This window comes from Onychostruthus taczanowskii, unplaced genomic scaffold, assembly GCF_017590055.1.
Source record: "Onychostruthus taczanowskii isolate IOZ18803 unplaced genomic scaffold, ASM1759005v1 scaffold77, whole genome shotgun sequence".
Lineage (NCBI taxonomy): Eukaryota > Metazoa > Chordata > Aves > Passeriformes > Passeridae > Onychostruthus > Onychostruthus taczanowskii.
Window position 1 is genome coordinate 4,976,186 of NW_024505561.1, and position 14,982 is coordinate 4,991,167.

Genomic DNA, 14,982 nt, shown 5'->3' on the forward strand with positions numbered 1-14,982 from the left:
TTCAGAATCAAAAGGTTTAGTTAGGAGTCTCTACTTTGGCAGAAAATTCTCTATCAGCAAACAAAGGAAGATGTGATCAAGATATTTACAATTAATTTTGTAAAAACTTACTCAGACTGACACTTCCCTTTTTTATGGGTGGGTTTCCTGCAGCAGACTTTCCAGAAATCATATTGTGTTTCAGTACTTTTTCAGTTAAGATAGAAGCACTTCCACAGGTGCAAGTTTTCAGGTTTTAGTGCAATCACTGTGGATTTTACAGCTAGAACAGAAAGCTAACCCTGATAGAGGAATTATTTTCAGGTGAGTGCATTTCTAGGCTCCATAAACAATGTTTGAAGGAGATCCTTATGTGTCTGCAAGGCATTTACTACCTCTAGGCTGATCTGTGGGGCCACCTTTTTGATGACAGGCTTCCAAATCCCCTAAAAGGATGCAATCCCTGCAAGCAATACAACCTTGAATAATGGTATCAAATAACCCATATAAAGAATAAAACAGCCATGAAAAGCAGGAAAAAAGCTTAGCCTTGGGAAAAGGGATGCAAGTCATTAAGAAAAAGCAGTTCTTCTCCCCAATGCTCGATTTAAAAGATGTTAATTTTTCAAAGAGACAGCCTAAGTCTGGTGGGTTAACCAAGATGAGTTTTACAGGTCAGTGTTGTTTATTGTAACACCAGCACTTGTTTGTTTCAGCATTTCAGAACACAAATCCCCCAAAGCAAAAATAAAACCAAAACCCAACACCAGCAGTTTTCTGTAAAACAAGGTGTTAATTGTTTTAGGACTCCCTAGCTCCTTATTCCTTTTTAACAGGGAAAAATAAGAAAAAATACCTTAGAGGACCCTTTTCCCCCAAAAGATATAAGTATTCAGTGGTCACTGACTCAGAATGTGCTCATATGCACAGCAGCAGAAGGACAACAGGTAAAGTAATACACAGGTCACAAAGGTTTATCTGGAGCCGCTCAGCAGAGTGGCCTGACGTGTCCTCCACCACAAAAGACTGCCCAGGCAGACCGAGGGGACACCACTTGAATGGAGGTACACACTATTTCCAATGTCAGCTCCTACGGGAGAAAGAAGGGATGAAGACCTTTTAGTAATAAAACCTAATATTTAGAATGCACACAGAGGCAGCTTCTCATCTCTACCACTGGTAAAATGTGCAGATGCTTAAAAGAAATCATCTGTCTAGATCCATACCAGTTACTTTGTCTTGACCTTGGTAGAACTTTTGACACTCATAATGCTCATGAAGCTCCCACAAGCAAGCTAGAAAAACATGATTTAACAAGAACTGTTGGTATTTAGAGCAAAAGAATCCAACAAACAACAACCAAACAAAAACCCCCGAACAAACAAAAAACCTCCACAAAAAAACCGAACCCCAAAACTGTTTAGAAAGACTAGTTAATATTTATCAGAGGTTAATCTCAAACTGAACATATGCTCAGGATTTGTTATGTTCATTCCAGAAGCAGGGAAGCACCAGTAATGAAAATACTGAATGCTGTGTACAAGGCTAATGAGACAGTAACAAGCCCCTGCACAATTGCTGCTCTGCAGCAGCTATTCAGGTAAGGCTAGAACAAAGTTCTAAGATTAAGCCAGGAATAATCAACCACATAAACAAAATATGGGAAAAGATTGGTGTAACAGCATTTCCATAGAAAGAAATTTGACATTTACAATGGTCATGAAGTGAACATGAGTCAACTACATGGTAGGGCTGGAAAAAATATCCTGCTCTAATGCAGCCACAAACTGAGTAGTACGCCCAGCTTTTGAGCATCACATGTAAAGAACCATGCTCAGCTGGACAGAGAAAGCAATCACAGGTTAGGAAACCAAAACTTACAGAAGAAAACAACAAAAATAGAGAGCCTGTACTGTGATCACTTACTTTAGAGAAAATAGCATCCTGCCTTTAAGAATATGAAATCATACTGGAAGAGAAAGGCTGTAAGCTTCTTTCCACATCTGCTTTAACAGAAGATCCAATAAGGTCAGATTCTGAAGATGGACATTAGAAAGACTATCCATCTCCTGATAAGCAGGGTGCCTAGGAAGAGTGTAGGTAACTAGCTAAGTTAGGAATCCTTCACTACAGCCTATCCTCAACAGCAAGACAGCAAACCCCTATCAGAAATAACACTGCTGCAAAACTTGCCTTTTGCCAAGGAAATGGATGAAACTTTCTCTTAGCCCTCCTTTAAAAGTAAACACAAAAGGCAGTTTGAATCATATGCTACACATGGAAATGAACACCGGACTCATGAAGACTGCAAAAGGCCAATTCTGAGGTCTAGTCAGTAGATTCCTGTCACCTCAAGTAGAGGTTTCTAGTATAGATCCCACTCCCTGCCTCTTTATAGATGGCACATTATGCCATCACTTGATTTTTGAAATTTACTTTCCCAAATAGTAATAACCCTGAAAAGCAAATGAAATGTTGGATTCCTACCCCTTCTTACTCCATGCAGTGCCTCCTAAATACACTCAGAGATAGAATCCTGAGGTGCTACACTGACTGCTTTCTGATCCCATGAATCTTGCATTGCTTTCTGCACTGTGCTCTAACTTCAAAAGGCCAAACAAGACCAAATGGGACATGGGTTAGAGCCCTTGGGACAAAGGACATGAATCTAATTTTTCTACTTCCTTGGAGATCACAGAACCATAGAATATGCTGAGTTGGAAGGTGTTGATCAGGATCCTCGAGTAGAACTCCTGGCCCTGCACAGGACACCCCAACAATCACACCATGTGCCTGAGAACTTTGCCCAAATGCTTCTTGAACTCAGGCCAAAGACTGTTGTTAGTCCTGCAGCTGGCTTTGGTTGGATCTGGCACAGGCAGGGAATGACTGGCTCAAAGGCAGAGCAGTGCCAGCCTACCTATGGCTGATAAAAGCACCTAAAGCAGGCAAAGTGCATGAGCAACCAAAGCCACAGCCTCAAGAACAAATGCACAGCTCATGGGTACCATTCCCACACAAACTTCTGCTCCCCAGAAGTAGTAGGAAGCTACACACATTTGTGCCTTGAGGCTTCTAAGACAGCCATCCTGGTTTACATATTATAAAAAAGGCCACTATAAATCTGTGCACAAAATAACCCTTCTGGTTGTGTCTATTTTTCATCTCAAAAACTGTTTTTAGATCACAAGTATGACAGATTTTAATCCCAAGTAGTTCTGAAATAACTGCTATTTAATAAAAATTTTAAAAATATAAATTGTATTTTGTGTATAGGCATATAGGTTTTATTCTATTGATAGCATGCTGGTGAGATACATCACTTTGATATGGTATCATTAAAAATCTATACCCACACATAGTTTTCCTCTAAGCTGCTGATGTGGCAATTGTAGATAAGAGACATTGCTATTTTTCTAGACATACAATAAACAATCTTACACACATTTGTTTACCCACTGCATATGTGATTCACAGGTAAACTACTGCACATTCATTTGAGTGTAATCCACAGCAGTGTCACAGGTTTTATCAAAAAGAACAGTGTAAGCTAGTACACATTTCTTAGGCAGCCAAGTGATTGTATTGTGGTAGCTCAGAAAACATGCTACAAAAGCTGCATCTGCAGCAGCTTTGCCCACAAGACAGAAATAATGAGAGTTGGGATCCAACCAGAGCTGTCTAAGTAAACACTAAATTGTGCGTGCTGTTAGTACTGCAGTGTTTCCAGATCACAAAAGTAGATTACTGGGGAGTTTATTCACATTAAGAGATAAAAATCATCAAGCTTAAGAGAGACTGTTCCACTGTCAATGAAAGTATTTCCTAACGCTCTTCCTTAATTAAAATCCCAAAGCATCACTACTATCTGAAGTAAAAGCTCAGCTGATAATGTAGTTGTGCTGGTGGTTTAATGGACTGGCACAGAGAACCACAGAGGCATGGGGCAGATGTCAAATAAATAATCCATCCCATATAGAATCTCAAAAATTAGCCCAATATATTAAGTTTTGACCTATCTAATGTCAAACCAAACTACCTGATGTGGCAGGAGGGTCATGAAAGACAAATTATCCTAAAGGGAACATCATCTGTTCCTTCCCTCTAGTATCATATCTACCAGCTCTGGTGTCTGCTGCATCACTCTCCAGACTCTGCTTAAAATCTGGTTGCAACAACACTGATGGTCAATCTCAAAATCTCCCCCAAAAAAGTGCCCCATCTCAAAATCTCCCCCAAAAAAGTGCCCCCAAAACCAATAAAAATGTTTTACAAACCTAGAACTGAAAGGTCAGTCATGGACTTCATAATTTTCTCAGTCCGTCATCAGATTGAGAGCACAAAGTTATTAGATCAAAAGAATAACTACACTTAACAAAATTGACTATCTGCTTGTCAGTGAATAAACACATCCTGCGTTCACAATAAGACTGCAATGATAATAAACCTCTGCTAAAGATAGCTAAAATACAGAGCCTGATTTGAGTTTCCACCTAAGCCAATACTGAAACAGAAGATACAGGTTAAGATATATAGACTACAATATGACAAATGAGAGAGATTATTTTGTTATACAGAAATTATGAAGCAAATTTTTAAGTTCCTCCTGTACAAAATTAAAGATACTTGATGCCCTCCATTAATACAGTAAACTGTCACTAAGCGTACTTAATTAAAAGATATAATAACTACTAGCAGTAAAAGAACAGACTTGATGAACAGATGGATCCAGATATATTTTGACTTAAATTTCTTGGTATTTTGACAAGATAAATAAAGGTAAATATAAACAAGAAGAGGAGGGAGAGGAATAACCAGCCAGTCAGTATATCTCAGAAGGATGTCTTATACTAGAAAGATGGAAAAACCACTATCAAATCCTTTTCTTTCTCTGCTCACCTGCTTATCTTCTCAAAGATGTTTTGTTTCTGTTAAGCAGGTTTCCTGAGGTTTCCTGTAACCACTTACATATTCACCTTACTGAGACATTAATCATGCCTGGAACCCAAATAATGAAGTAAGGTCCACTACCTTAGGATAGTTGAACCAAAATAAATAAATCATTAACCTGTAATATAATTTAAATCTCTTAAAGGCTGATTTTCTTTTATGCTCACTCTCTCTTGAATCAGACCCCTCCTAGAGATAACAGTTAAGAGAACTGTTTCTATCTACAGAGCCCACAGAAGGCAGAAATTCTTCTCTCTGAGTCCTTCATATCACCTTCCTTTTGGGCACTCTCCCCAACCAGACAGTCCCTGAGTATGTAACTTTGTGTTACTTATCATGTCTGAAATGAGCTTCAGAAAGCTTCAGTAAGATTTGGCCTGTGGCTGGATTCATATCCTGAAAGTTTTCATAGCAGGTATATTTGAACTACATCACAGCAAGGACTGCAGCCTTGGAGCAGGTTAGTGGTTTGATGTGTGAAATGTCTATGTGCATGGTAAGCATCCTGCTGGGATTTACTCCCTATGTAATTTTCAGCTAAGGCAAAATCAAGCCTGGGGCTCCACTCCATAAATTGTGTTGAAACATTCCTCTCCATTCATACAGTTTCTCAGTTGTTTATACACTTTAGTAATACAGTGCAGGGTCAATGCAATCTCATCAAAATTAAATTTAGCTGTTCTCCTATGCACATCCCATCCTAATACTTACCAAGCATGATCTCTGTACCTCACAAGCAGCACAGGACTTTCGGAGCACTGCTTCACAGTACATGAAGGCACGCTCCATACATGTGCTGTACTCCATCTCTTCTCAGCAAAAACATCCTGGAACACTGAGCTCACATTCCTACTTACTCATTCCACAAAAAAACTAAGTTTTCATGGCTTCACTAAAAACTGCCTCAAAGAAGATCAACAGCAATTGATATACACTCAAATATATCTGAAAGATGACATTCATTCCAAGATTATGTTTTCCACACAGTAATTTTTAATAATCTTTCCCCCTCAATTTCCTAGCCTCTGTAGGCTTGTCCATCCTCTTCAGAGTTCTTATTTTGCCAGAAATAAGTTTGGGCCTAAGATGTTCTTCAAGCCACAGTTTCCCTTGAGCAGCTGTGCAGGAATGCAATCAGGGGAATAAAGAAATTAAAACCTATTATCCTCTTTCTATTCCTGTCAATAAATCCACGACCACCACATCTCAGCTGACAATCATGGCAAGTATATTTTTTTTCATCCCTCATCTGATCATCTGCACCAAACTACTATCGCTGAAAACTCTTTTCTTCAGTTGTCTTGAGTTTGTCTACTCACATATTCTGGTGAGTTTCTCTCAACTAGTCCTACCTTCTGATCTCTGAGACAAAAAATCTGAATCTAGTAATTTTCTCTTAGATTTGTTACTATGGATGCTTATGCTATCAAGCTCCTTCTCTAGACTCCTAACATTTCCCCTTTTTTTTCCCCACGAGCTTTTCACAAAACCCATGAAGGAATTTCCATTTTTCCTCAAGTTAAAACACTAACAAGAACCATTGTAGAATAATGTCCTCGCAGTCCAGGTGAGGTGGGTTGGCTAAATCCCCCCAGTGACTACATATTCCAGCACTCATTCCACATATTGCCATCATACAATTGTTAATAAAAAGAGGAGAAAATACATAAAAACAGAGGCCAAAAGAATGTTATCACAAAAGGGAGGCAAGAGTTAGGCAGGAGGACATCACTAGGTCTACCTGTCATTCAAAACCACTGCAAACACCATTCCTTCAACAGAAAACCAGAATAAGACCCTTATTTCTCACTCACTACTTACAGTTTCACTTCCAAGACCATTTTTCTCAGCCATGTTTTGAAGAAAATTTGTTTGTTTCTATTTTTCTTCAAGCTTTCAATACTACCGTATATGTGGACTGGGCTTCTCCTGATCAAAAATGATCTAACTTTTTACCTTTGATTTCTAGAGAAATTCACACATTCCGAGATCCAACCAAGAATAAAATTGTTGTTTACAGAACTTGCGGTGCACAGAATCCATAGGCAATTAAAATGACATACTGATTTCAGTGGTAAAATTCATTGTCCATAGCCTAGCCTAGTTTGATGTGCAAATTACACGACAAACACTTGGGTTCAATTAAATGGATGCAGAAAGAATGCTATAAATAGACTTTGATGAGCCAGAGGGTAGCATTCACCTTCATTTAATTTCTTATGGCTCAGAATCCAGGGCGGTCACTCAGGCTTCACCATTTGGTGTAAAGAGATGTGAGGTCCATCTCTTGTCAGCAACTACAAATGAAACTCAACATTTCAAACGCAAGTCTGTCATCTTGGGAAGCAGACTAAAGAAGGGAGCAGTGCTGAGGCACACACTCATAATTCTTATCATTACCACATGTCAGCAGAAACAATAAAACCTTAACTATTGAAAGTCCTGCACACAAACCAGCCTGCCCACCAGAAGGCAAAATGTACTAACTTGACATATTTCACAAGGTGTGTAGACAACATTTAGTACCTGAGATGCAAAGGTGGCAGCAGAGATGCAGGATGAAATCCAGGATACCACAGAATGAGTCAAGTTGGAAGTGTTATATTTGCCCAATTATCCCATCATAAAAGAAACCCAACAAAATTAAATGTAGCAGCAATTTTAATGAAGTAGCTTAAAAGTATATAAAATTGAATACACTCAAAATACTGACATTATAATTTGATTATAAGGAATAATTGTGGTTCTGATAATAGCGAATAAGCAAAAATAATTGCGCAGGGTACTCACGGGGTACGGAGGGCAGGGCTTGACCCCCGTCACCTCACGTACAAACTGCCAAGCCCAAAATTCCCCTTTTTATACTGAATGTCATGACCATCTCCTCCCATTTTCGATTCGTCACACTTTGTATCTCCACCCTCATTATCACCTTTACCGCGCATGCTCCACCACTCTTTTAGGTGGTCGCACCACTCTTTGGGGGTTGTCCGCAATGAAGGCCTCTCCTCTTCTTCGATATCCTTTGATTCACCTTTTGGATCACACATGCGCACCAAGCTGGTATAATGTAAGCCAAAGCTAATATAATATAAGCCAATATTATGTTCTAGCATGAAAGCAATAAATCTCATATAATTAACATTTTCTTGATGTCCAACCAAATTTTCCGCTCTTCCAAATACATTTAGTAATAGTTATCTCTTGCTTCTTTGTTCTGAACATCTGCAGGAGAAGGGGGGAGCCCCCCCTCTCCCTCTTTTGGCATTACACTTTTAACTGTTTAATTATTTCCAAATATTAATTACTGTATCAATATTGATTGCAGTTTCAGTTTTATCAGCATGAGTCACACCTATTTATTACAAAAGGGACCACAGTGGGTTACAGGTCTCACCTCCCTGCTCAAGCAGGATTATCCTAGGGCACATTTCACAGGATTACAACCAGATGGTTTTGGAGTATCCACAGTGAGGGAGACTCCACAACCTCTCTGGTCAGTCTGTTCCAGTGCATGGTCACCTGCACAGTAACGTATCCACAGTGAGGGAGACTCCACAACCTCTCTGGTCAATCTGTTCCAGTGCTTGGTCACCTGCACAGTAACAAAATTCATCCTTATGTTTAGGTGGAACTTCCTGTGCACCAGTCTCTGCCCATGTCCTATTGCTCAGCACCACTGAGCAGAACCTGGATCCATCCTTTTGGCACTCTCCCTCCCTTCAATACTTACAGACACTGATGAGGTCCTCTCTTCTCGATGTCTCTTCTCCAGGCTAAATAGGACCAGATATGGAGAGATACAAAAGAGAAACTATACAAGATTTGACTCTAGATCAGGTGTAAAAAAAGTATTTTGGAGAAGTCTTATACTACCATTCCAAACCACTACTGAAACTGTGTATGATATTTTTACTAGGAAGTAACATAATGCCAACAAACATTCCTAACACTTCTGGAATACTAAGCAAACAGCAAGACTTCCAGACATATGATGAGAAATGACTATCTGCATCTGCTTTCTCACTAAAAGAAGGGCTACAACCCTGACTGCTGTTGGAGCCAAGACATAGCCAGAAGTGCAGCACAGCAGTCAAAATGATACTATTTGGGATCCGTGTTTCCTCTGACATCTCAATGATTTACCTTACACATCCTTACCTTGAGACTCATGAATACACCTTGCTGAACAAAATAAGCAGCCAAGGCAGCAAGCACCTGCACTGTATTTATGGGAACACAACCAGCAGATTATAGGGAGTGACACTCTTCCCTTTACTTGACACTCACTAGACCACACCAACAATACTGCACACACTTTGGGGCCCAAAACAAGAAAAAATATGGTAAAAACTGCAGTGCATTCAGACAGCCATGGGGCAAGAGTACTTGCCTTGTGAAAAGCAGCTCAGGAATAGCCTTTTAAACTTGAGAATAAATTAATTTCGACTGATCTAATAGCAGTCTTCCCATACCTGTGGTTATTCAGGAAACACAGCCAGCGTCCTTACAGCAGTGCACGTTAGAGATGAAAATCAACAGGTATAAACCAAAAAAAGAGAGGCCCCAACTTGATTCAAGGAGGCGGCTTCTCATGATAAAGATAAAAATTGAAGCACGCTGCCCAGAGGTGTTTTGTAGTCTCTATCCCTATATGTTTTCAAGACATGAATAAAACATTGAGCAACCTGGTCTGGCCACACAAACAACCTTGCACTGAGTAAGGAGGCTGGATGAGTGACTCCCCAGGTCCCTTCCAACCTGAATTTTGCTGTGATAAAAGTTGTGGGCTGCATCAGACTACACAAAATGAGGGGAGAGAAAGAAGATAAAGAGACTTGCAGTTACTCTGGTATTATTTGATAGCACAATTTTTCAAATTGCAGAATAAATTTCAAATTTATTCTAATACAGCTACTCTCACACAACTGAAGCCTGGCACAGGTGGAGTGATCTCCCTTGCATTTAGTAGCAACCCACAGTACTGGAAAAAAAACCAGTGCTTGAGGGAAAGCATGAGACAAAGCAATTCTACGTGACCAAGAACTTCTGTCAGAATGTCAGCAATACAATTGTAACTCTGGCTGTTAGTAAAGGTCATGAGCAATTACAGTCAAAACACTGCAGAGAGAGGTGGTTATCCAGGTAATTTCAAAGGAAAAGAGGTGTCTTGTAAGACAGAGAAATCAGGAGTGACAGTGATATTGAATATGTTTTCTCAAGATGTTAAGAGCGAACAGCTGACACACTTACAGAAATCACAGTGGCCAAGAATCTTAATGTAAAGGCCATTCTTCAACAATACCGTAATGGTAAATCAATAGGACATGATATTATCCTGGTACAGCCCATCCTTCTTTAACATTAATTGGAAGTGGGGAAAAGAGAGCTGTATCTGACACGGTCCATAAAACGTAATTAAACCTTTGCAGTGAAAAAGAGCAGAAAATTCTGGGTAGCTAGGGATTCTGGGTTAAGAACAGTGATTTACTACTGCCTGAATAGCTCAATTTCTAAAGAAAAAAGGTATTAAACATCCTCTTTGGAGAGACAGAATGAAAAGGGGTGTTACATTTGCTGACTCAATGACATGACTATGTCCATCCATTTCCCCTGTCTCTTACTCAATTATCTATGCAATAATTACCCTTTCTGTCGGAATACTGCAAAAAATCTATGGAAGATGAGAAAACAGAAGGTAGCAGGAGTTCATATAGAAAATGTGTTCTGTTACAGCACATGCTCTCCTCTTAAGCAGTTCATGCCACTTAAAACATCATTCAAGTTTCCCATTAAATTCTACTTAAATCAAAAGCATTATGAAAATTATTTGACCAGGTTCGAGTTCAAAGAACTTTCAGAGTGTGAGAGACATACAAGACGACTTGAATAGGAATAGAAAAGTGCATTGCTCCAAAAATGAATTGACAAAAACTACAGTGAAACGTAGTGTCTTTTTCTTTTACCAACAGTAACTATTAATAGCATTCATTACAGAAAAATTCAATTACAGAAAAATAATTTGGCTAATCCATTAGAGAGTAAAAGCATACCAGAGCTAGCAGCAGAAGGCAAATGCCACAACGTACCCACAACGAATTTACTCTCTTATTTCACTCCATGACACTCCCATGACTATACCTTTGTGCCTGCACTTACACATTCACAATGTAGATCAGGCAGTCACATAACCTCATTTCCCTGAAGTTCCCCAAGAACAAACACAACCATATAAACAAGAGAAGCAGAACTGGCAAAACCCAGGGTTACATGAGCAGTCAGATGAAAGTAATTTTCAAGAGGAAACTTCCTTTAAAATAGACACTTGGGTTACTATTGGGAGTTATGAGAATGTAGAGACAGACTTGGAGGAATGTTGGTTGGATGGGACCTGTGAAGGTCACCCAGCCCAGCCTCCCACTCAGAGCAGGGCTAAAGCCAATGCTAGATGACACTTTCCAAAGGAAGAGGCTGTGCTCAGCAGAACAGTGGGTGGCAGAGACAGCAGGATACCTGCTGCAAACCAGGCCTTGCTTGTGCCCTCTACTCTCCAGAGGCACCTAGATTTCCATGTCAAACATCAGCCAAGGAAAGCATGAACTGACATGGGAAGCCTTTCTAAAGGATGAAAAGGAGACACTGCAGTAAATAACGCACTCCAAACACTATTTCTATGATGAATGATAGGAGAAAATGAGCAACAGAATACTCTAATCACATGTATATAGTCACAAAAAAGAAAAGCTAAAAGGAGTAGATGACATGACACGTACCAACAACATGACACGCTTTCTTCAGTGATGGAGCGAAGCTGTGTTCAGTATTCCAGTATTCTCAAAACAAACTCATGAACAAGCTCAAAGAAACTTGCTTGCAAAGCTGATGGCAGAAACCCACGCTAATTTGGAAAGTGAGGAGCAAACAGGCTGCAAGAACCCAAGGAAAATGAAGTGTGATGAACATATCAAGTAGTTACTATTTGTCAGCAGTTGGGTACAGATTTAAAAACATTAGCAATGCATGGAAAGGCCACTTTTGGTTTTGTTTAACATGTAACCTCTTTGAAAATTCAGGTTTTGAGACAGACAGTAAAAGAGACATCTGTTCTGTTTAGCATTTATTTAATCATGGCAGGAAAAAGCTGTTCTACACTTAGGTAACAAGACATGTCAGTGTTCATATGACTTTGGCAGCTATGATAGAGTGAGGGCAGGAGATGAGTGCCAGTTAAATATACTGCCAAGACAGTCTAAGTTTTTAAGACTTCTCTCAAGAGGAGGAGAGAAGAATGATGAAAATTTGCCCATGTTTTGTTCAGAGATGTGAAATTTAATGCCTCTGTAATGGCCTTTGTCACACAATGAACAACTTTAATTGCCAAGAAATTGCTTTTCCAGGTTGACTGCCCACTTAAGCTGGAGAGTATATAAAACAAACCCATTCCTTACAGAGTTCTACATGAAGCAACTTGGTCATGGAGATATTTACAGTTGTATGTTCAGCTCTATAGAAGTTGCTACCTTGATATTTTCAAAGCATAGCAAAAATTACAGAAGCAGCAAATTAAAAAATACCTGAAGCAAAAAATGAGGAAGTTAATTGTCTGGAATTAACACAGATATAACGAAATGAACCTTAACCCAAACCCAAAAAGACTTTGTAACTCTATAATGGAAAAGGATACAGAACAGGTGGGGGATGAAAGTATAGCAAAATGAAAAACCAAGGCGAATTGAAAAAAAAAAAAAGACCCCCCCCAAACATTCTGGTCCAAGCAATGCAGGAAAAGTAAGTGCTGTGAAATGCTATCTTGTAAGAATATACAGTCATGGAATGGTTTGGGTTGGAAGGGGCCTTAAACCATGTAATTTCAATCCCCACCGTGGGCAGGGGCACCTGCTGCTAAACCCTGCGTCTATGGAACCTGAACTCTTTCCTTTCTCTTTTCCCTCTAGTTTAGGTATTGGTTCTTCAAACACACATCATAACCCATTACAAGGGCAAAGGTAAGTTACTATAAGGCATATTTGGATCACAATGAACACTTCCGTTTGGAGGATGCGCCCGACCACCTTGGCCGGTCCAGCGGCGGGGACAGCCCTCCCTGCACTCCGCTGTATCACCGACGGGCCGCGCCGCGCACACGGCGGCGCTGCTGCGCCCTTGTCCCGGCCGGGAGCCCCGAGCCGCCCGCCGGGCCCCCGGCCCGGCTAGCACGTGGCTTTGGGAGCGCGGCCCGGCCGCAGTGTGCTCCCGGCAGGGCGCTCCCGGCAGGGCCGCACCGCCGGCAGTGCCCCCGGCCGCCGCCGGCCCTCCCGCAGCCCGTGCCGGCACCTCCGCTTCCCCTCAGCGCTTCCCCGCGGCATCACGTGTGGCGAGGGCGGACCGAACCCGGCCCAGCCGCCCCGCCCCGCCCCGCTCTGCCCGGCGCTCTTCGGGACACTCACACGCCAGCGCTGCCTCTACAGCTCCACTCCCGCCTGCGACCTCCGCCTTCTGCCCGTCCCGGGGCGCCTCTCCGGGGAATAGGCGGCGGGGCGGAGCGGGGCGTGGGGCGGCGCCTGCCCGCGCTCCCTCCCCTGCGGACGGGGCAGCGCGGGAAGCCCGGGCGCGGGGGTGAGCCGGGGTTGCTGGCCGGAGCCGGCCCTACTGCCAGAGGGAGGGATCGTGCTTGGCGGGAGCGCGGACAGGGCGGCCAGCCGGGCTTGGGGCCGGGAGAGCCGGACACCCCGCGCCCGCTGCCAAAGCGGGAGGAGCACCCGGCGCTCCCGGGAAGGGCCGCTCCCGAGGCCGGGGCCTCGCCTGCTGGAGGCCGTAATAAACGTGCGTGAAGCAGTGCAACGTTTGGCAGCCAATCTGGCCTTTAGAGAACCTTTAAAAAAACTCCTTGTTATTTTATAAACGCTGTTGACTACTCTGTAGGAAGGGATTTTGGCTGCAGGCGCAGATTGGTCTTGAGCCTGCTGAAGCAGGAGTTTTAAACTGAGGGTGCTAAGTGCCTTTCTGTTAGCCACCTTTGCAGGCAGCTCCTAGTTACCAGTCAGACTCCCTTAAGCTGGCTCCGTAGGGATGAGTTTGTTCTCTAGCAAAGCATGTGAAGGTTACACACAGTAAATCACTTTAAAGTAAATGCATTGATAGGAGGAATAAGAGTGAGTTATCCTTTTTACTGGTGCTGTAGAAAGGGCCCCGGGGGTCAATTTACCTGGATGGTGAGTCAGTGCCCTGGCAGCCAGGAGGGCTGAGCATGTCCTGGGGGACATCAGGCACAGCAGCACCAGTGGGATTGTCCTGCTCTGCTCTGCACTGGAGTGGCCTCACTTTGAATATTGTGTGCACTTTTGGGTGCCACAATGTAAGGAAGACACTTAACTATTAGAGGGTGTCCAAAGGAAGATTTGGAAGATGATGAGGAGTCTAGAGGAGAAGCCGTATGAGGAGCAGTCTGTTCAGCCTGCAGGAGACTGAGGGGAGACCTCACTGCAGTTTTCAGTTTCCTCATGAGAGGAAACGGGGCAGACACGGATCTCTTCTCTGGTGACCAGTGATGGAATCCAAGAGAATGGCCTGAAGCTGTGAAGTTGTGTCAGGGAAGGTTTAAGTTGGACATCAGAAAAAAGGCTTCTCTACCAAAGGATGGTTGAGCCCTAGAACAGACTCCCCAGAGAAGTGGTCACCAGAGAAGTGTCAGGCATCAGCCTGACAAAGTTCAAGAAGTGTTTTGGACAAAACCCTTGGGCACACGGTGAGACTCTTGGGGATGGCCCTGTGCATGCAGGGCCAGGAGTTGGACTTGGATGATCCCCATGGGTCCCTTCCAACACAGGATATTCTATGATTCTCTCTGGAGCATACAAGTACCATTCTGTAGCCTGGTTATTGGGACAGCAGGTGATATTTTGATGTCAGTTCCTCCTCCTTGTCTAGTTACTAAGTGGAAGCCAGGTTGTATCTTTTATAGACTATTCAGTTTTTTATCCAATTACCATTCATTAATTCTATTCCACTTATAACACTAGGTAGGATTGTTGCAAAACAACATATATAAATACG

The 14,982-nt window shown here is 42.1% G+C and overlaps 1 protein-coding gene across 2 annotated transcripts in view; it reads right to left on the reverse strand.

The window, feature by feature from the left end:
- Positions 1–13,484, reverse strand: part of GGACT (gamma-glutamylamine cyclotransferase) — a 29,239-nt gene extending 15,755 nt beyond the window's left edge. The window contains exon 1 of one of the 2 annotated variants that reach the window (XM_041423357.1): positions 13,377–13,484. The gene's annotated coding sequence lies outside the window, so the exon portion shown is untranslated. Of the gene's footprint in view, positions 1–11,702; positions 11,790–13,376 lie in introns of those variants that run through there. The other variant, XM_041423358.1, reaches the window with a different exon arrangement.
- Positions 13,485–14,982: the final 1,498 nt, after the last annotated feature.